Consider the following 22,604-nt stretch of genomic DNA (forward strand, 5'->3'; position numbering starts at 1 on the left):
CGAACTTATTGAACAATATACTTTTGTAAACGACAATATTGAAATTTGTACTGTCCAGTTAAAACGTACAATTAACCTAATTTTTTTCTGGCATCAACACATCACACAGTAAACACGTAGCAGTAAAAGAATTCACACATACACTACACAACATTTTAGACCAAAATCTCTTCTCGAGAAATAACACAGTTCTTGACGATTTCAATATTAATCTTTTAGAACATACTTCTCACCAACCAACAAAATTACTTTCTGAACAATCACTAAACTACTTCTCACGTATATTTCACCCTATTAGATTCTCTGACAGTCCTAATCTCGGGCAACCCTTTCTTCTTGACCATATATGGAACAATTTTACTCCATCTCTGCAATTATCCATCATCCATTGTCTGGCCATCTCCCAATTTTCCTAAACAAAACACTAATGTCAGACTCATCTACCAAACATACTCGTAAGTTAACCGATAGAATTTTTGACAGACAAAGTCACAATTTATTTACCTCAAGCTTTGCTGCAATTGACTAGAATGATATCCTCACCTCTAATGAAGTGGACGAAAACTTTGAGAAATTCACTAAAACATTATATAAATTATACAACAAATATTTTCCTAAAGTGACCAAATTTGTTTCAGCCAAAAGACTCAACAATCCATGGTTAATACCTGGTATGCTATACTCTATCAAATATAAAAGTAAACTCTTCAAAATGTATAAACTAGGGACCGCTGACCACAAAACATACACACTATATCGAATTCGAGTGACTCAAAGAACAAGGTCAGCTAAAGTAAATTACTATATACATGTCTTTAGTAATTTCAGAAGCAGCACTAAAAATAATCTTGCAGACTATTAATGAACTGTCAGGCAGACAAATGTCCAGAGCAGTAATGTCATATATGGATAGAAAAAAAATAGTAATAAATAAATAAATAAAATAAATAAAATAAATAAATAAATTAATTAATTAATTAATTAATTAAATAGAATAAAAAGAAAATAAGTGAATCTCAGCATGTGTTCAGAACAGGTTTCAGCACTTATCATGCTTTAAGTCCACCTATCTTTATTCATCTCTTGATGACAAAATATCAATATTATCAATCTTTGTTGACTTCTCCAAAGCATTTGATACTAGTAAGTAGGTGTCTCTTGCGTTTTCCTCTGCTAATTTGGGTGACCTGATGAGGTATTATTCTGATTTTCTTTGGGATGACTACTGCTTTCGTGTCAGATCCATCTCTGCGTGCTGAACGCATAACAGAGGTGATCGTGTCCACCATGGAGGCGTACATTCCCCACTCTTTCTCACGTCCTGAATCTTCCAAGTCTTAGTTTAACACAACCTGTTTTCGTGCTATACATGATAAAGAGGTTGCTCATAAACGGTACATGAACCTTCCATTATCTGAATATCATACTCTTTATATTTCTGCCCAAAAGTAACTCCTTCATCAATAGAAAAAAGTTAAAATCTTTCTAGATCTAACTCCCATAGTGACTTCTGGCACCTAACCAAAAGTATCTCCAACGTCTTTACTTCTTCATCGTTACCTCCTCCTTTTTTAACCTGATGGCACCACTGCCATCTCATCTATTTCTAAAGCTGAACTATTCGTTCATACCTTTGCTAAAAGCTCTAGGTTGGATGATTTAGGACTTGCTCCTTCCTCTCCTCCAATCTCTGTCTCTTTCATGCCTCACATAATGATCCTTCGCATTGATGTTTTCCATACCCTCGCTGGCCTTAACCTTCAGAAGGTTTATGGATCTGATGGGATCCCTCATATTGTTCTCAGAAACTGTGTCTCCGTGCTTTAACCTTGTCTAGTTAAACTCTTCCAACTCTATCAACAACTACCATTCCTTCTTGCTGGAATTTTGCCTACATTCTGCCTGTTCCTAAAAGGGTGACTGCTCTATTTCCTCAAACAACCGTCCTATTGCTTTAATTTCTTGTCTCTCTAAGGTTTTTAAATTCATCCTCAAAGGGAATATCCTTAAACATCTGTCACTTCAGTCTTATATCTGATCTCCAGTATATGTTCGTGATGGCCGCTCTATTGGTGATTTAGCTTTCATTATTAAGTCTTGGTCATTACTTTATTTTATTTACTTATTTGTTTATTTGTTTAATTTATTTATTTATTATTTTTTTTGCCTTAGACATATCAAAAACATTTGGTACAGTTTAGCTCAAAACTTTAATATACAAACAATCTTACTACGGCTTCTATTCTTCTCTCTGGAATTTCATTTCAAGTTTCCTTTCTGAGCCTTCTGTTGTGGTAAACGGCCAATGTTCTCTTAATCTTGCTGTTCCTTCATTAACCTTGATATTTCTCAGAGTTCTGTCATATCCCCCACTCTTTTCCTATTATTCATCAATGATCTTCGAAGCCAAGCTTCTTGTCCTATCCACTCCTACACTAATGATGCCTCTCTGCACTTTTCACGTCTTTTCATAGACATCCAACCATTCAAGAATTAAACAACTTAGGCAGGGAAACCATATATGAGTGACTTTTGATCTCTCTACAATATCTGATTAGGGCAGGACAAACTTTGTATTGTGCAGTGCTTCAAAACAGAATTCCTCCACCTATCAACTCGACACAGCCTTTCAGATAACTATCCCCTCTTCTTCACTGACTCTCAACTGTCTCCCTCTTCTACATTGAACATCCTCAGTCTGTCCTTTACTGATAAACTAAACTGGAAATTCCCCATCATATCTTTATCTAAAACAGCTTCTATGACGTTATATGTTTTGAGTCGTCTCCGCCAGTTTTTTCTCACCTCCCCCCGTCCTCCCACGCTTCTGACTCTGGACATGGGCCTTATATGTCCAAGTACAGAGCGCTCACAGTGGCCTTTTAGACAGGATAAAATCTAAAGCATTTTGTATTATTAACACCTCTCCTCTAACACTCTCCTCTTTAACACTCAGTATTTTTATATTAACTATTCTTCTGATCTTGTTACATGCATAACTCTCTTCCTCCATTTACCTCGCTGCTTCATCTCCTTCCTGTGGCCTCTACTTTTTCTACTTTCTTTCTCCCCTGTTCTGTTCACTTGTCTAATGCAAAAACTAATTAGTATTTTAATTATTCATATTTTTTTTTCTGGTAAACTCGGAAATTTCTTGCTTGGTTCTATATTTCCTTTTTTCTATGACTTGAACTCTTTCAAGAGGGATGATTCAAGACATTTCCCCTCCAATTTTGGATGATCCTTTTAACCTTTCTTTTGGGACTGGCTCTTCCAGTGGGCCTCGTTTTCTCTTTCTATTGCCTTTGGCCAGTGTTTCTCTTGCATCAAAAAAAAAAAAAAATAGTCTTATTCTCCTAGATCATGTTATACAAAATTTTCTATCCGTTTCTCCTAACATTGCTCTCATTATTATCCTTTTCATTTCCACCTTTTCGTCCTTTAATAGATTTTCTTTCTTTTTCTTTCTTTTACTATGTAGCAAACTGAATAATGCTCTAAATATTCTACGAAGCAATAAATAATTATCTCGTTATTTGCTGGATATTCTGGTATCATAAGTATTAAAATTAATATGTATTTGCCTTTGACACATTACATGGTGTACATTACTTCTGGCTTATCAAGATTTTTCGAAAGCTCTTGTTATGTGCACTGAAGCACCAACTCAGGGATTAGGAGGTGATTTTATTCAAGAGGACAAAAAAGCAAATCACAGCCCTAAGCTAGCATATAACTCACATACACCGAGGAAAATCATTAACCACAAAACGTGATGCTTTAATATGTATTTTATGTGTGTTTCATGATACTCTAGACATATGCTATTCCGTTAAGGACAGGTGTTTGAACAAGCAAGGATACGAAATTTCTGACCCATAATGAGGTGAGACATCATTTCACACAACAACATCGTGTTCGTCGTGTGGCCAGTACAAACGATACATGCAGATGCAGATCTGAGACGGAGGTGCCTCTGATGTTTTGCCTCTGCTAATGGGTGTGGGCGGGGGGATGAGGAGGTATTGGGATGATTTTTCATGGAATGACTATTGTTTCCATGTCAGGGATCCATCTCCGTGTGCTGATCACATAAAGCAGGTGATTGTGTCTGACATGGAGGTGTGCATTCCACTCTCTCTCTAGTCCTAAACATTATAGACCTTGGTTTAATTCAGTCTGTTCTCGTAACATATATGATAGCAAGGAGGCCCACACACATTACCTGATCCTTCATCTCCTGAAACTCCTGTACTTTACATTTCCGCCTCAAGTCATTCCAAATTTGTTAATTAATTAACAAAAAATTCATTCATGGATAGAAAATGCCAAGATTTTGTTGCTAATATAATTCCTCCGTGATATCTGGCACCTAGCAAAAAATATCTTGAACAAATTTTCTCCTTTTCTCTCTCCATTATTTCAACCTGATGGCACCACTGCCATCACGAAGGGGAAGTCTTGCCTTACTAACTTGTTGAGTTTTTTACACTAAAGTTTATTAGGCGGGAGATAATGGGGATAGTTATGTTATCCTACACCTAAATTATAATAAGGCGTTCGACAAGGTACCCTATCAAAGATCCTTAGGAAAGGTTAGGGTGAATGGGATGGATGGAAAGGTGTTAGGCTAGATAAGGTTAGGCGACAGGTGACAGAGAACTTCAGTATAAGGCTCTAAATCTGAGTGGGGTCAAGTAATTAGTGCGGTGCCACAAGGATCAGTTTTAGGACTTTTTTTAATATATATTAATGACGTAGATAATGAGATTAGTAGTGATGTTACTAAATTTGCAGATAGCACGAAGATAGGTAGATTAATTAGGTCAGATTCGGATGCCATCGTCTTGCAGGCAGACTTGGGTAGGATGAACGAATGGACTGACAGATGGCAAATACAGATTAACATTAACAAATGCGAAATACTTAGCGTAGGTAGAAGAAACCTACATAGTAGCTACACAGTAAACAACGGAGCTCTAGTAAATTCATAGAAAGTAAAGGATTTAGGAGTTATAGTTAGTTCTGATCTCCATCTAAGAAAACAACGCATAGAGGCCAGGAATAAGGCAAATCGGATATTAGGATTAATTTTTAGGAGTGTTAAAAGTAGGAGCCCCGAAGTAATGTTAAAGCTATATTTGGCGCTGGTCAGACTTCATCTAGACAATGCTATGTAGTTCTGGTTCATATTTCAGGAAGGATATAGATTTTTTAGAATCAGTACAAAGGACAATGGCTAAAAGGATACGTACGATGAAGGGTATTTCTTACGAAATGAGATAGAAGCTATTAAATTTACTTTCCTTAGAGAGATGTACGTTAAGGGGGTACCTGTTAGAGGTCTATAAGTGGTATAGGGATTATAACAACGGTGACGTAAACTAAATTTTCAGGATCAGTAATCAGGATAAAACAAGAAATAAGAGTTTCAAGCTTGAAAATTTATGTTCAAGAAGGAGATAGGAAGGAATTGGTTCTAAAATAGAGAAACAGATGCATGGAATGGAATCAGTAATCAGGTTGTTAATGCTAAGTCATCAGGAAGCCTTAAAAGATTAGAAAAAAAAAATGTGGATGGGGATGACAGGTAGAGATAGGCATGTATGTTTCATACAAAGACTGCCACGAGTAGGCGTGATGGCTTCTTGCAGCTTCTCTTATTTTCTTATGTTCTTATTTCGTCTAATTATGAAGCTGGGTTCTTCGCTTAGACCTTTGCTAAAAATCCAACGCTGGATGATTCAGGTCTTCCTCCTTATCCTCCCTGCGATTATCTCAGACCTTCTATTAAGTTAATTCCTCATGATGTTTTCCGGGTTCTTGTTAGACTTAACAATCAGAAGGCTTATACATCTGATTGGGTCCCTCCTAGTGTCCTCCGTAACTGTGCCTCCGTAATCACACATTCCCTGGTAAGATGTCTAGATTTGTCTGTCCTCCTTCTTTTCCCTCAAGCATCTGACATTCACGTCTTTACATTATCTGATCGCCAATATGGGTTTCGTTCCATTCTGTCAATTCTACTGGTGATCATAAATTTTAGCCTCCTTCACTGAATCGTAGTCATCCTCCTTTAGAAATTTTGGTGATACTTTTGGTGTTACTGTACATATATAATTACCGTTTGACAGAGAGAATCTGGTAAAAAGCTTTAATTTCCAAATGGTCTAATTATGGCATCTATCGTTTTCTCTGTAACCTCATTTCAGGTTTCATTTCTATTGCTGCTCTGATAGACGGTCACTGTTCATATAACGACTGTATGCATTCCACACACCTTACCTGAAATATGTGTGTGTTTGTCGCTTTGTGAACTGTGTATGTATGGAGGGCTTTAAGGAGGCATTAATGATCTAGGTCAATCGTTCTCAACCTTTTTCTCTCCATTCCCTCCCTTCATGAATGTTTAACATTCCAGTGAGTCCCGTTCATTTTTCTCCCAAATCCCACCCCGAAAAAAAAAATATATATATATATATATATATATATATATATATATATATATATATATATATATATATATATATATATATATATATATATATATATATATATATATATATATAATATTTTATTTCATTTTTCTATGTAGGAAGGACACTGGCCAAGGGCAACAAAAATTCCCTTCCCCCCAATAAAAAAAGCCCACTGAGATGCCAGATCCAAAAAAGGGTCCAAAGCGGTACCTAGTCAAAATATCATATATATATATATATATATATATATATATATATATATATATATATATATATATATATATATATATATATATATATATATATATATATATATATATATATATATATATATATATATATATATATATATATATATATATATATATATATATATAATATTTTATTTTATTTTTCTATGTAGGAGGGACACTGTCCAAGGGCAACAAAAATCCCTCCCCCCTCCAAAAAAAAAGCCCACTGAGATGCCAGATCCATAAAAGGGTCCAAAGCGGTACTTATTCAAAATTTGAAGGATAAGAGTCTTGAAACCTCCTTTTGAAATAATTCAAGTCATAGAAAGCTGGAAATACAGAAGCTAGTAGGGAGTTCCAGAGTTTACCAGAGGAAGGAATAAATGACTGAGAACTCTTGCATTACAGTGGTGGACAGAATAGGGGTGAGAGAAAGAAGAGTCTTGTGCAGCGAGGCCGCGGGAGGAAGGGAGGCATACATTTAGCAAGATCAGAAAAGCAGTTACCATGAAAATAGCGGTAGAAGACAACTAGAGATGCAACATTGCGGCGGTGAGAGAGAGGCTGAAGACAGTCAGTCAGAGGGGAGGAGTTGATGAGACGAAAAGCTTTTGATTCCACCCTGTCTAGAAGAGCGGTATGAGTGGAACCCCTCCAAATATGTGAAGCATATTTCATACATGGACGGATAAGGCCCTTGTACAGAGTTAGCAATAGGGGGGGGGGGTGAGAAAAACTGGCGGAGACGTCTCAGAACACCAAACTTCATAGAAGCTGTTTTAGCTAGAGATGAGATGTGAAATTTCCAGTTCAGATTATAAGTAAAGGACAGAACGAGGATGTTCAGTGTAGAAGAGGGGGGATAGTTGAGTGTTATTAAAGAGGGGATAGGTGTGTGGAAGGTTGTGTTGAGATGATAGATGGAGGAATTGAGTTTTTAAGGCATTTAACAATACCAAGTTTGATCTGCCCCAATCAGAAATTTTAGAAAGATAAGAAGTCAGGCGTTCTGTGGCTTCCCTGAGTGAAATGTTTACTTCATGAAGTGTTGGACGTCTATGGAAAGATTTAGAAAGCTGCAGGGTGGTATCATCAGCATAGGAGTGGATAGGACAAGAAGTTTGGTTTAAAAGGTCATTGATGAATAATAAGAGAGTGGGTGACAGGACAGAACTCTGAGGAACACCAGTGTTAATAGATATAGAAGAACAGTGACCGCCTACCACAGCAGCAATAGAACGGTCAGAAAGGAAACTTGAGATGAAGTTATAGAGAAAAGGATAGAAGCCGTAGGAGGGTGGTTTGGAAATCAAAGTTTTGTGCCAGACTCTATCAAAAGCTTTTGACATATCCAAGGCAACAGCAAAAGTTTCACCAAAATCTGTAAAAGAGGATGACCAAGACTCAGTAAGGAAAGCCAGAAGATTACCAGTAGAGCGGCCTTAACGGAACCCATACTGGTGATCAGATAGAAGGTTGTGAAGTGATAGATGTTTAAGAATCTTGTTGTTGAAGATATATTAAGAAACTTGAGATAGGTAGGAAATTAAAGCAATAGGACGGTAGTTTGAGGGATTAGGACAGTCATCCTTTTTAGGAACAGGTTGAATGTAGGCAAACTTCCAGCAAGAAGGAAAGGTAGATGTTGACAGACAGAGTTGAAAGAGTTTGACTAGGCAAGGTGCAAGCACGGAGGGAGTTTCGGAGAACGATAGGAGGGACCCCTCAGGTCAATAAGCCTTCCGAGGGTATAGGCCAGCGAAGACATGGAAAACATTATTGCGAAGAATTCTAATAAGTAGGATGAAGTACTCAGAGGGTGAAGGAGTGGGAGGAACAAGCCCTGAATCTTCCATGGTAGAGTTTTTATCAAAGTTTTGAGCGAAGAGCTCAGCTTTGGAGATAGATATGTTATCAGTGGTGCCATCTGGTTGAAATAAGGGAGGGAAACAAGAAAAGCAAAATTATTGGAGATATTTTTGGCTGGATGCGAGAAGTTAGATCTTGAAAGATTTTGACACTTTCTATTAATGAAGGAATTTTTGGCTAGCAGCAGAACAGACTTGGCATGGTTCCAGACAGAAATATAAAGTGCATGAGATTCTGGTGATGGAAGGCTCAAGTACCTCATGTGGGCCGCCTCTCTATCATGTACCAAGCAGAACTAAGCAGACGATCTTTTTCATTCTCATACATACATATATACATACATACATACATACACATGTACACACGCATTCGTAACAATATTATGTAACTTAAAAGTTTATTGACAAAGTAATCAATTATTATTTTTTTTCCGCCAGGACAGAGTGATGCATTTTTTTTTATTCAGATTTCTAACATTATTTAGAAATGTATAATTTGTAACATCCGCTATGGCCCCCCCTAAATTCTTACCATGGCCCACTTGGGGGCCATGACCCCAGGTTGAGAACCACTTGTCTAGGTAGTAGGATTAATAACAATATTAATAGATCTGCGGACGGAACAAATATAGGGATAGGTAAGTTAGGTTATATTCTGATGCAGCACCTCTGCAGAGAGATAAGATGACTGAATGAATAGATAGATTGAAAATTTGTGCAAAATAAAGAACAAAACTTTGGTAACATCAGAGGAAGAAATATATTTAGAAGCTAGATTTAGCACAAATAACCGTCGGAGAAAACAATTTATAGATACCAGAAATAGAGCTAATAATGAATTAGAATTAATATTTATATGCGTTAAAAGTAGAATTCCCAAAGTAATATTAGATTTATAAGTGGCATTTGTCAGACCTTATCTTGATACTATTCCACAGATCCGACCCCTGTGTAGGAGGGACACCGGCCAAGGGTAACAAAAATCGCCCCCCCCACCACAAAAAAAAAAAAAGCCTACTGAGATGCTGGTCCCAGAAAAGGTTCCAAAGCGGTAGTCAAAAGTTGAAGGATAAGTGTCTTGAAGTCTTCCTCTTGAAGAGTTCAATTCGTAGGAAGCTCTAGAGTTTAACAGAGAAAAGGATGAATGATTGAGAATACTGGTTAACTCTTGTATTAGAGAGGTGGACAGAATAGGAGTGAAAGAAAGAAGAAAGTCATGTACAGCGAGGCCGCGAGAGGAGGGGAGTCATGCAGTTAGCAAGATCAGAAGAGCAGTTAGCATGAAAATAGCAAGATATGCAACAATGCGGCGATGAGAAAGAAGCTGAAGAAAGTCAGTTAGACGAGAGGAGTTGATGAGACGAAAAGCTTTTGATTCCACGTTGTCTAAAAGAGCGGTATGAGTGGAATCCTCAAGACATGTGAAGCATACTCCATATATGGGCAAATAAGTCCTCTGTACAGAGTTAGCAGCTGGAAGGGTGAAAAAAAAAAAAAAAAAAACGCAGAGACGTCTCAGAAACCTTAACTTCATAGAAACTGTTTTAACTAGAGATGAGGCGTGAGGTTTCCAGCTTAGATTATAAGGAAAGGACAGACCGAGGATGTACAGTGTAGAAGAGGCAGGACAGTTGAGTGTCATTGAAGAAGAGGGGATAGTTGTCTGTAAGGTTGTGTCGAGTTGATAGATGGAAGAATTGAGGTTTTGAGCGACTGAAAGGTATTAAGTTTGCTCTGTTTTGCTCTGTTTTGAAGGACTCCAAGGAAAAAAAAAAAAAAAAAAACTGAGATGCCGGTCCCAGAGCAGGGTCCGAAGCGGTGGTCAAAAATTGAAGGATAAGTGTCTTGAAACCCCCCACTTGAAGAAGTTCAAGTCAAAGGTATATGGAAATACAGAAACAGACAGGAAGTTCTAGAGTTTACCAGAGAAAGGGATGAATGACTGAGAATACTGGTTAACTCTTGCATTAGAGAGGTGGACAGAATAGAGGTGAGAGAAAGAAGAAAGTTGTGCAGCGAGGCCGCGGGAGGAGGGAAGCCATGCAGTTAGCAAGATCAGAAGAGCAGTTAGCATGAAAATAGAGTTGGAAGAGATGCAGTATTGTGGCGATGAGAAAGATGCTGGAGACTAATAATTTCGTGTGTATAATATAAGCAGTCAAACCCTTACAGTTAGCAAATGATTGATTACATTTTTGTATGTCACTGAAGAAAATGCACTGGTTAAACTGTAATACAGTGGTTGTGAAGTGATACTTTTTAAACATACATGGCAACTTACCATCTTCATGATGAATGCCCGGTGATCCCTCCACTCCTGTAAATGTCCATTTAGATTAAACGTTATTCTGTGTACTGGGGTCCTCTGTTTGGGTTACCTGCGTCTATATTCTGCTTCTGCAGCCAGGGCATTGCCATCATAGAATGAATATCATGTTATGAATATCATCATATGAATATCATGTCCGAATACTTGCTGTTACTGAATGTGAAAGGCATTTTCACCGTTGCAAAAAAAAAAAAAAAAAGATGCGCTTTGGCAGTCAGCTGACTGACGAGGCCTGTCACTTAGGTGTCAAGACGTTATCTATTGAGTGTTGAAGGGGTGGCAGTTGCAATGAGTTGCAGTGTATGATTGAAAAGTAGCACTTAACAATGTATTGCTATGTTGCATGTACATTTTCTTCACTGACACATATAAATATTTAATCTGTCATTTGGCACCTTTTTTTTGTAAGGCCTTGACTGTGTACATGGTACACAAAAAATTATCACAATGCCGAGCGGCGCCGCTCTAGTACGTAGCGAGCCGAGCACAGAAGGAGAACGGTTCCCGCGACAGACAACTTGCACGTTAATTTCTCGTAAAATTAAGCAAGACACAGCATATGTGTATGATGTATTTTTGAATTAGAATTACTTAAATCCCGAAGTATGTACCTTAACTTGCAGGACACACTGTATAACAGTGCCTCACATAAATTAATTTCCGGTTAATAGGAAATTAAGCAAATAATGAAGCTGCTACGCAGCCCCGCCCTACGTTCCAGCATGGTTGCCATCAGCAACATGACAGTAAATTCCAATACCCGTTCTGAATTGCTAGATATCGTCGAATGCACTTCACTGAATTCAGTTAATTCCCAATAAAAGTTGCACTTCCTACATTCATTCTTCTTTCTGAAGCTTACGTATTCCAAAGCCATTAAGAGACTGTGGGTATTTACATGCAAGAGCAGTTTGAGTGTTGCTTTTAGTCTGTGCGCAGGAAGAAAACTGAACAATGGGATGCAATGTTATTTGCAGTGTTAACCGCAAGTGCTAAAAACAATTATTTTTTTATTTAGTTATTTATCGAACGAACAAGACAGATCTATCTCCTTGGGTATAGACTAGGGTGCATCTTACGAGGCACATGCTAGACGTCAGAGGATAGGATGAGGGCTGGCAGTACTTATGTGGCGAAGGTGACATGCCTTTAGACTATGCTTATGAGGGCGAAGTTATACGTACGAGTAATGGGAAGTTATTTGGAATCAATAGATAAGAAGGCTGATTAGAATTTGCCTTCGCTACTAAACCGCTTGATCCGAATGGAGAAGCTATATAGTGATGGTCGTAAGGCTAAGCCTGGTGTAAGGTATGGATGAGATGGAGACAGCAAACTAATAGCCGTCACGGCTTAAAGATGGCGTGTAGGCAATAGAGAAACCAACAGGAAGAAGCTGAAGACAAGGAGTTGATCAACAAAACAGACTGCGGAGAGTGGCAATGAGCGTGGGTCAGGAGCAGAAACAAAGGACCGGGTAAGCGAGGCGACAGGGTGTGAGACCCAGTGAAGAGGGATGTGTACACCACACGAAGGAGTTAGACCTTTCGATAAAGCCAGAAGGTCGCTGCAGCAGAGAAAGAAGAGAACCACCAGGAAAGCAAGAAAAGTCAGACTAGATGGTAGGATTGAGCTGGGAAAAGTGTGGTGTAATGGTAGCTCGTTGTCTGAAGTGGTATAGCAAAGGCTCGGAGGCGTCTGTCGTGGGCACGTTGCGTCTTCTTAATTGTCTGAAAAGTCAGACAAGATGGTAGGATTGAGCTGGGAAAAGTGTGGTGTAATGGTAGCTCGTTGTCTGAAGTGGTATAGCAAAGGCTCGGAGGCGTCTGTCGTGGGCACGTTGCATCTTCTTAATTGTCTTCACCAGTCTCTTCGAGGAAGGAGTAGTGGGGAGTAGAAAATCACACCAATAACGTATCAGTAGTAAAATATACCTACAAAGAACAATGAAGCAGAGGAAGGAGGAAGAGGATTTGTGAACGCCCACCATGTCCGTGGGAAACCATCTGCCAGACTGGTATGCATCATTCAGCTGCCATACAAAGGAGAGGAATAATAAAGGAGGGCACCTTTGCGTAACGAGGACAATGAAAGGCTGGGGAGTATGGATCACTACCTCCATAACTCTTTCATATAATTGCTTGACTATTTGGTGTTCGTTTCAAGAAAACCGCTCGTACACCGGAGAAAATAAATAAACAAGCAAATAAATTAAATAAAATTTAATCATTAAATAAATGATTAATGAATTAATAAAAACAATGAATTAATTAAACAAATTAATAAATAACTCATTTCGTATTCGTTTTCTTTCATGTAACACTTTTGATGTATTTCCCTGCCTTTTATCTGACCCTCTGCCGTTCTGCTGACTCGTTTGCTTTTTAAAATATCGTCGTTCAGTGAATAATTTTAACGAGTTGTGTGTGTGTGTTTGCATCTATCTAATCTTTTTATTTATTTATTTATTTTTTTTTATACATTTGGCTGACAACATAACGTATCCTCTGATATTAGGAGCGTCCTTTTGTTTGCTATCATCATTACTGTTCTCACTCGATTCATTGTAGAACACACACACACACACACACACACACACACACACACACACACAGTGTTCCTCACCTCCTCCTCATCTCTTTCATCCTATTCGACTATCTTTTCTCTCGCCCTTACGCCTTTCTCTCTTTTTTCCCCCTTTTAGCACCAACATCCTATACCCCTCTCACTGTACTTTCCTCATTCCTTTTTTTTTTTTTTACTATTTTTCCCTTTTTCTTCTGCTCTATATTCATGGCCATTTGTTCACTGCCTTCCTTCTCTCCGGTCACCCATTTACAAGTGCCTGTAGGGATGGAAAATGGTGTGATCAGGAGAGAGGCAAATTCACAAGAGTGTAAGTGTTAATGGTTTTATCAAAGGAAGACAAAACGATGATGAGACAAACGAGCGAGCGGGCGGGCGAGAGAGAGAGAGAGAGAGAGAGAGAGAGAGAGAGAGAGAGAGAGAGAGAGAGGAAAGAAAGGATCTCAGGTAATTCTGCGACATGGATACCAATATTCAAACAAAAGCTGAAAGTTGGACGAAAGGCAAAGCCAGGAATGAGTGGACATTAAAGAATGCAAGGCATGAAACAACTGGGGGTGATGAAAGCGAAAACAAAAAATGAAACTGAAAACAAGGGAAAGGGAAATGGAGGCATGTGTCCTCGGGAGCCAAAAAAAAAAAAAAATGAAAGGTGATGTTCATAAGAAGAAAGGGGAAAAACAACGGAAAGAGAGAGAGAGAGAGACGACAAAGGGTGTGGGGGAGCTGTGTTAGACGCACACGCACAGGCAATAACTGTTAAATATGCTTCACACAGGTGGGAGCTCAACCTACACGCGGTTGGGTTCCTGGTTTTCCAGGAGAGCGCATGTACTGACAAGGTTTACAACACTCGTTCACGGGGCGAGCCACATTGATTACTCATGCTTGTCCATCTGATTCATGTTTGGCCATCTGCACCAACAGGTGGCGTTACTGCTGTGAAAAAAAAAAAAAAGTGCAAAGAATCCAAAAACTTATCGGGTGTTTTTTAGCATTCGAACTTGGAATGTGAAGATACATTTAGATTCTATTTATTTGTTGTGGGTGCTACACAGATACACAATACTGATGACATAGCTATAGATGGCGTATGAAAATTATGTTGTTTTCGTTAGTGGTGCAGTTGTGTCGCGCGCTTTGGAGACCGAGGGATCCTCAGGCGCACGGGTTCGAATGCTGGCTGGGCGTGAGAGAAAATGCAGCTGCCTCGCATCCTAACTAACATATGGATTTCTGATAATTTATTAATTCCTACACAACAATAACGCCGCACGTGTTCCATCACTGCCTTCACACTACTGTAGACTGCCCGTCCACCACCACCTAAGGCCAGGCTATTGTGACCTTGACCTTGATCAGGAATCCGTACGTGCTCCACCACCCGTTAACCGTACTGTTCCATCCCATACATTATTATGACAAAACACGTACTTAATCGCCATTTTAGGACACCTAATTGCGCCTTGAACTCTTTAATACAGCCTCACACTTACCTTACACCCTCAAGACAAACCATTTATAATTTTCTACTATTAAGACAGCACTTGACTTTCTATTAATTCTTTAGTACTGTTAAGGTTAGTCTTCACCTATGATTATGACAATACAATCACTTTACTACTCCCCAAAAATTATTGTGATTTCCTGCCCATTAATATGACTCCAGACATTCTCTATCAACATTTGTCAAGACACCATGGTAAGTTAAATCTCCATAATACAACCTCACATTTACATTATAGTTTCCATACATACAGTACATTTCCCAAGTGATACTGAATTATAATGATCCCTCCATCTTCTCTACTACTTCCTTAGAATAATTTCTAAACCCTCCTTATCATAGTTATGCTCCCACTGACACCTCACCTTGCCATCAGCCTCTTAAATGGTGGATGGCCCTATTTATTTCAGTTCCTGTATACTCCATAAGCTTCTTCAAAACATTATGATCTAGCCTTCTCTCCTTTATCATCAGTCCCAGCCTTGCCATCATCCTATTAATATACTAAAGCATGGCTCACCCTATTTATTATAATTCCTATGTACTATACAAACAACTTTCTTAAAGCGCCTTGATGTGACATCCCCTTTATCATGATCCCCACTCTTGCTATCATCTTCTAAATCTACTAAACTATGGCTTGTTCTATTCACTACAGATCGTGTGTGGTCTATAAACTTCCTTAAAACGCCCTTATCAGACCTTCTTTCCTTTATCATGATCCTACACTTCCTCTACCCATTCCCTTTAAGGCATCCCCTTGTCACCTGTGTCTCTGTCCTTATGTTCCTGATGTCCCAAGCCCGACCACCCAATGAGAGACCATCCCCGTATTTTCCAAGTCTAGCTCCACATTTAATTTACCACAACCACTGCAATATCAACTTATTTTTGACATATTTGCATCTTTTGGTGGATTGCTGTGAAGTGCTGAATATTTACCAGGTTTTTTTTTTTAGGTAGATGTTTTCTCTCTCTCTCTCTCTCTCTCTCTCTCTCTCTCTCTCTCTCTCTCTCTCTCTCTCTCTCTCTCTCTCTCTCTCTCTCTCTCTCTCTCTCTTTCATCATCCTCATCATCATCATCGTCGTTACCATCATCGTCACCATCATAACCATCGCCATCGTCATAATCACCATCATCACCATCGCCATCATTATCATTATCGTTACCATCATCATCGTCGTAACTGTGCCCGTCCTCGTTATTTTCTGTTAATAACGGTGTGGTCAATTTAACACGACAGCATAGAAAACTTTAATATTTATTTTTTTTAACCGAAAGCTTGTATACGATATTTTACAGTATTTTAAAATGTTACTTCTACTATTACTACCACTACTATTACTACTGGTACTGCTACTTCTACTACTACTACTATTACTACTACTACTATTACTACTACTACTACTACTACTACTACTACTACTACTACTACTACTAGTACTACTACCACCACCACTACTATCACCGCCACTTCTACTTCAACTACCACTACTATTACTAAGAGTATTACTACTACTACTACTACAACTACTACTACTACTACTACTACTACTACTACTACTACTACTACTACTACTTCTACTACTACTTCTACTTCTACTACCACTTATAATACTTTTTTTTATGTAGGAGGGACACTGGCCAAGGGCAACAAAAATCCAATAAAAAAAAAAAAAAAACACTGAGATGCCATTCTCAGAAAAGGGTCTAAAGCGGTAGTCAAAAACTGAAGGATAAGTGTCTTGAAACCTCCATCTTGAAGAAATTCAAGTCATAGGAGGGACACTGGCCAAGGGCAACACAAATCCAATAAAAAAAAAAACACTGAGATGCCATTCTCAGAAAAGGGTTTAAAGCGGTAGTCAAAAACTGAAGGATAAGTGTCTTGAAACCTCCATCTTGAAGGAATTCAAGTCATAGAAAGTGGAAATACAGAAGCAGGCAGGGAGTTCCAGAGTGTACCAGACTTTACCAGAGAAAGGGACGAATGATTGAGAATACTGGTTAAATTTTGCATTAGAGAGGTGGACAGAAAAAGAGTAAGAGAAAGAAGAATGACTTGTGCAGCGAGGCCGCGGGAGGAGGGGAGGCATGCAGTTAGCAACATTAGAAGAGCAGTTAGCATAAAAATAGCGGTAGAAGACAGTTAGAGATGCAACATTGCGGCGATGAGCGAGAGGCTGAAGACAGTCAGTTAGAGGAGAGGAGTTCATGAGACGAAAAGCTTTTGATTCCACTCTGTCTAAAAGAGAGGTATGAGTGGAACGTAACATAATGACGTACATCAGATCACGCAGACGATAGGACGCTTATTAATGTATCGTACTGGAGATAACTGAAACGAGCTGTGCAGTACGCGCTCTTTGTATTCAGAAGCGGTCATACCTGTGAATTAACATATTATCAATACTGAGAATAACAAGAAAAAGTATATCAATAGGTAAAACAAGTATTGCAGTACATGAATGTCGTGACACTTCACTTCGTCAATTCCGTAACATATGTGAGTCAATACAGAGTTACCTACACTTCAGCGGGTTCAGTCGGTTCTACAGATGAACACCAGCACAAACACAGTAAGTCGTCCTCTCGTCTGCGTGATATGATGTACGTCATTATGTTACGTTAAGTGTACTTATACTAACACACATCGCTAAATCCTCACAATTACGTAACTCACAATTACGTAAGTATCTAATTACTATAAGTAGTTACATTAATTATGTTGACACATCATTAAATCCTCTTGGCTACATAAGTATCTGTTATCTAATACTATGATGAATACATACACAGTGCGGGGAGCAGGCGTCCTCTTGGTTGTATGCAAGGGATTACACTTGGGGATTTACCGGGATGAGAACTCAGGGATTTACTGGGATTTACTCTTCGCGCCTCCCGAGACACGTCTGACGTGTAGGCGTGACTGTCGTGAAGTGGCTTTGGAGAAGCTGCTGGCCCCCTACGGCGTATGATGTTCATTATGCTGTAGGTATGTTATCAACACTCACGTCAAAGCAACCGACCCTTCGGCGAGAGAAATAGCTGAGAGGGCAAGTTCAACGCGTCCCCTCGGCACTACATTCCCCTCTCACTCTGTTGTGCCGGCGCGCAGGCGCGCCATACACTGTTCATGTATAACAACCAGTTGCTACTCAATCAACACAAACACAGAAGCACTAAGTGACCGAAGCCTGTTGTAGTCGAGGTCCGTCCTCCAGGTCACACCCTCAAGAAGACAGAGTATGACAATGGTACCGGGGAGGGTGCCCGTGCCAGTACGGATGCGAGCTGTCCCCACTAACCCATCAGTCCCAGGTAAGGTGTGTGTGACTCTTCCAAGTCGCCACCGATCCAGGGGCAGCCGGGGTTCCCTGATCAGCTGACTGACAATTCAGTGTGATTAATACCTGAACTAGACAACAGCATGTGGTGGGAGAGCGATCACGTTAATGAGTGTAAAAAAATCCGACATTTAAATTATGGTTCAAGGTGCGGGGAAAAACTCCGTAACGTATTCACTCACACCAGTGGCAAGGCACCATTATGTACAGAACCGACTGGCGATATCTGCAACCACACGGCGGTCACTGGGCATCGGTTAGTAAAGCTTGGACATGTTTCCAGCTCCGCCAATATGTTACATTTACGACAGGTTTCATCGTCATCTCAGGTCAAGAACGAGTTGCATACCCTCAGCAACACACCAATTTTCAGTTCATGAAGGTTCTCTGTTCATTGCCACCGTGTCAGTCCTCAGGCCGATGTATAGCGACATAACTGTAAGCACAGAGTTTCAAAAGGTTAAGGTTAACGTTCAAAGATGTCAGGATCTCTTGTGGTCTTTCTCCTTACGATGCGCTCCCCTTCGTGAGGCTCACGTGACTCGGTGGTCACGTGCAAGCATTGAAGAATCCTTGTCCTTCCCCTGGTGAGGTTCCCGTGACTCGGTGATCACGTGCAAGCATTGAAGAATCCTTGTCTTCCCCCTGGTGAGACTCCTTCGACTCGGTGGTCATGTGCAAGCATTGAAGAATCCTTCTCCTCACCCTGGTGAGGCTCCCGTGACTCGGTGGTCACGTGCAAGCATTGAAGAATCCTTGTCCTCCCCCTGGTCTACGTCCAGTTCAGCTCCAAGAGTTAAGAGTCCATCTGGAGTGACCTTGCTTCCTCTCGTGTTCATGCGAGGTATCTGAGTCCAAGACATTCACTTCCCTCACTTGAGCGTCGTTGCAGGCAACCAATGATATCGTCTCGCCTCTGTCCTCTGTAAGTACACAGCCATAAGTACACAAATCACTCCCTGGTAGTGTCTAGCCTCTGCAAGCACACAAGCTCATCCTCTGGTGGTGTCTAACCACCCTTGGTGGTGTCTTTATCCCTGCAAGCACGCGCACAAGCTCGCTCCCTGATAGTGTCTGATCCCTGTAAGCACACAAGCTCACCCTCTGGTGATGTCTAGCCTATGCAAGCATACAAATGCACTCCCTGATGGTGTCTGATCCCTGCAAGCACACAAGCTCACACCCTGATGGTGCCTGATCCCTGCAAGTACACACGCTCACTTCTTGATGGTGTCTGGTCTCTGTAAGCACACCAGCTTATTCCTTGATGATGTCTGATCCCTGCAATTGCACATACTCCCTTCCTGATGGTGTCTGGTGTTTGCCAGCATACAAGCACACTCCCTGATGGTGTCTGATCTCCGCAAGCATGCAAGCATGCAAACTCGTTCTCTGGTATACAACTCTGTAAGCATACAAAATCAGTCCCTGATGATAGCCCCAGCAAGCAAACAACCTCCGTCCCTGGTGGTAGCCTAAGCAACCAAACAAGCACATAGACCCACTGCATCCTGCTGGTGTCTAGTCTCTGCAAGCACATAGACACCCTGCATTCTGCTGGTGTCTAGTCTCTGCAAGCACATAGACCCCTTTCATCCTGCTGGTGCTAGTCTCAGCAAGCACACAAACACAACACAATGGTGTCTCGTCAGTACGAGGAAACAGGCACTACACAGTGCCTCGCCAGCGCGAGAACACAGTCACTGTACAGTGCTCCGCCAGCGCGAGGACACAGGCACTCTACGCAGTGTCTCGCCAGCACGAGGACACAGACACTACACAGTGCCCCGCCAGCGCGAGAATACAGTCATTCTACAGTGCCTCGCCAGTGCGAGAACACACTCTACAGTGTTCCGCCAGCGCGATGGCACAGGCATTCTACGCAGCAGTGTCTCGCCAGCGCGAGGACACAGTCACTCTACAGTATTTCACCAGCACGAGGACACAGACACTACGCAGTGTCTTGCCAGCGCGAGGACACGGGCACTACATGGTGTATTTGTCCAGCGCGAGGACACTCACTATACGGTGTTTCACCCAGAGCGAGGGCACAGACACTATTCCTCGGCGCGAGGACACGAGCACTCCACACTGTGACCTCTGGGAGGGCACAAACTGTGAAACCAAAACATGAAACCCAGCCGTGTATCTCTACCTATAACAGGCAAAGGGAACATTTAACTCTGAATGAAGGCTTTCTATATTCGCAGAAGCAATCACGTCCGGCTATCTACATGCATTTTCCTTGTTCTTATGCATGCATATTACACTTAATCTCGAAACAGTGTAACAGGGATTTGTGACGGTGAGCGGACGTAATGTCGTGAACAGTCTGTGCTGATGAGGAGGCGTCGTGAATAGACGTCCTGCATTGAGCATTGAGAGTGATCTCACCCACAGGATCCCGAGTCCGATGCTGATCGGATCGACTCAATATATCGAGTCAGCGTGGAACTGGTCTCACCATCCTATGTTATCCCACCAAGAGAGTAGTGATGACAATCAAAACGTGAAAGGCCGACCGTCGAGGACGGATCATACATCTCCACGAGGGCGAGAACAGGGTGCCCGGTGCTGTGGGTGAGCGGGACGCGGTGCGGCCGATTGGGTGGCCGGCTGAGGGAGCGGGCAGATATCCTGTGCCCGCCAGCGGTGATAGGGGGACGGACCGAGAGTGGGGCCACACCCGCCACCGGCTGCCAGCGAAGTCAACCAGCGGTGACTCTGGGAGAAACCTCCCGCTCCCGCCCCGACAGCCACAAGGTGAAACGGCTGCCAGGACTCGCACATAGGACTCAGTAACAAGAGCGGGTCGGGACGCGTGCCCACAGGCACAGACACATGCCCCTTGCCCTCCTTACCACTGGAAAATCCCCCCAAGGCTGAAGCGCCAATACACATGTTCCCTGAGTGGAGTCTTTGATTCCCCTAATTCAGGAGTGTCAAACTCATGGCCCGCGGGCTAAATGTGGCCTGTGGGGATGGTCTTAAGTAGCCCATTGGGTGACAAGAAATTTTCAACTCGAGTTTCTTTAACTGTTATAACTGAGAAACTGTAACTAAACCGTTAAGACGAGAAATAATGATTTTTCCTTTTACCTTAATAAGGTAATTTTCGGTAAATCAGGATGACCAGCAAACTAACTCGTAATCTTCAGTCTTGTCAATACACCACTTCGTAATGAATTTTTTTTTTTTTTTTTTTTTTTTTGTAGGAAGGACACTGGCCAAGGGCAACAAAAATCTAATAAAAAAAAAAATGCCCACTGAAATGCCAGTCCCATAAAAGGGTCAAAGCAGTGGTCAAAAATTGATGGATAAGTAAGTGTCTTGAAACCTCCCTCTTGAAGGAATTCAAGTCATAGGAAGGTGGAAATACAGAAGCAGGCAGGGAGTTCCAGAGTTTACCAGAGAAAGGGATGAATGATTGAGAATACTGGTTAACTCTTGCGTTAGAGAGATAGACAGAATAAGGGTGAGAGAAAGAAGAAAGTCTTGTGCAGCGATGCCGCGGAAGGAGGGGAGGCATGCAGTTAGCAAGATCAGAAGAGCAGTTAGCATGAAAATAGCGGTAGAAGACAGCTAGATATGCAACATTGCGGCGGTGAGAGAGAGGCTGAAGACAGTCAGAGGAGAGGAGTTGATGAGACGAAAAGCTTTTGATTCCACCCTGTCTAGAAGAGCAGTATGAGTGGAACCCCCCAGACATGTGAAGCATACTCCGTACATAGACGGATAAGGCCCTTGTACAGTTAGCAGCTGGAGGGGGGGTGAGAAAAACTGGCGGAGACGTCTCAGAACACCTAACTTCATAGAAGCTGTTTTAGCTAGAGATGAGATGTGAAGTTTCCAGTTCAGATTATAAGTAAAGGACAGACCGAGGATGTTCAGTGTAGAAGAGGGGGACAGTTGAGTTGAGTGTCATTGAAGAAGAGGGGATAGTTGTCTGGAAGGCTGTGTCGAGTTGATAGATGGAGGAATTGAGTTTTTGAGGCATTGAACAATACCAAGTTTGCTCTGCCCCAATCAGAAATTTTAGAAAGACCAGAAGTCAGGCGTTCTGTGGCTTCCCTGCGTGATATTTTTACCTCCTGAAGGGTTGGACGTCTATGAAAAGACGTGGAAAAATGCAGAGTAGTATCATCAGCGTAAGAGTGGATAGGAAAAGAAGTTTGGTTTAGAAGATCATTAATGAATAATAAGAAGAGAGTGGGTGACAGGACAGAACCCTGAGGAACACCACTGTTAATAGAT

This window comes from Scylla paramamosain, chromosome 13 (assembly GCF_035594125.1).
Source record: "Scylla paramamosain isolate STU-SP2022 chromosome 13, ASM3559412v1, whole genome shotgun sequence".
Taxonomy (NCBI): Eukaryota; Metazoa; Arthropoda; class Malacostraca; order Decapoda; family Portunidae; genus Scylla; species Scylla paramamosain.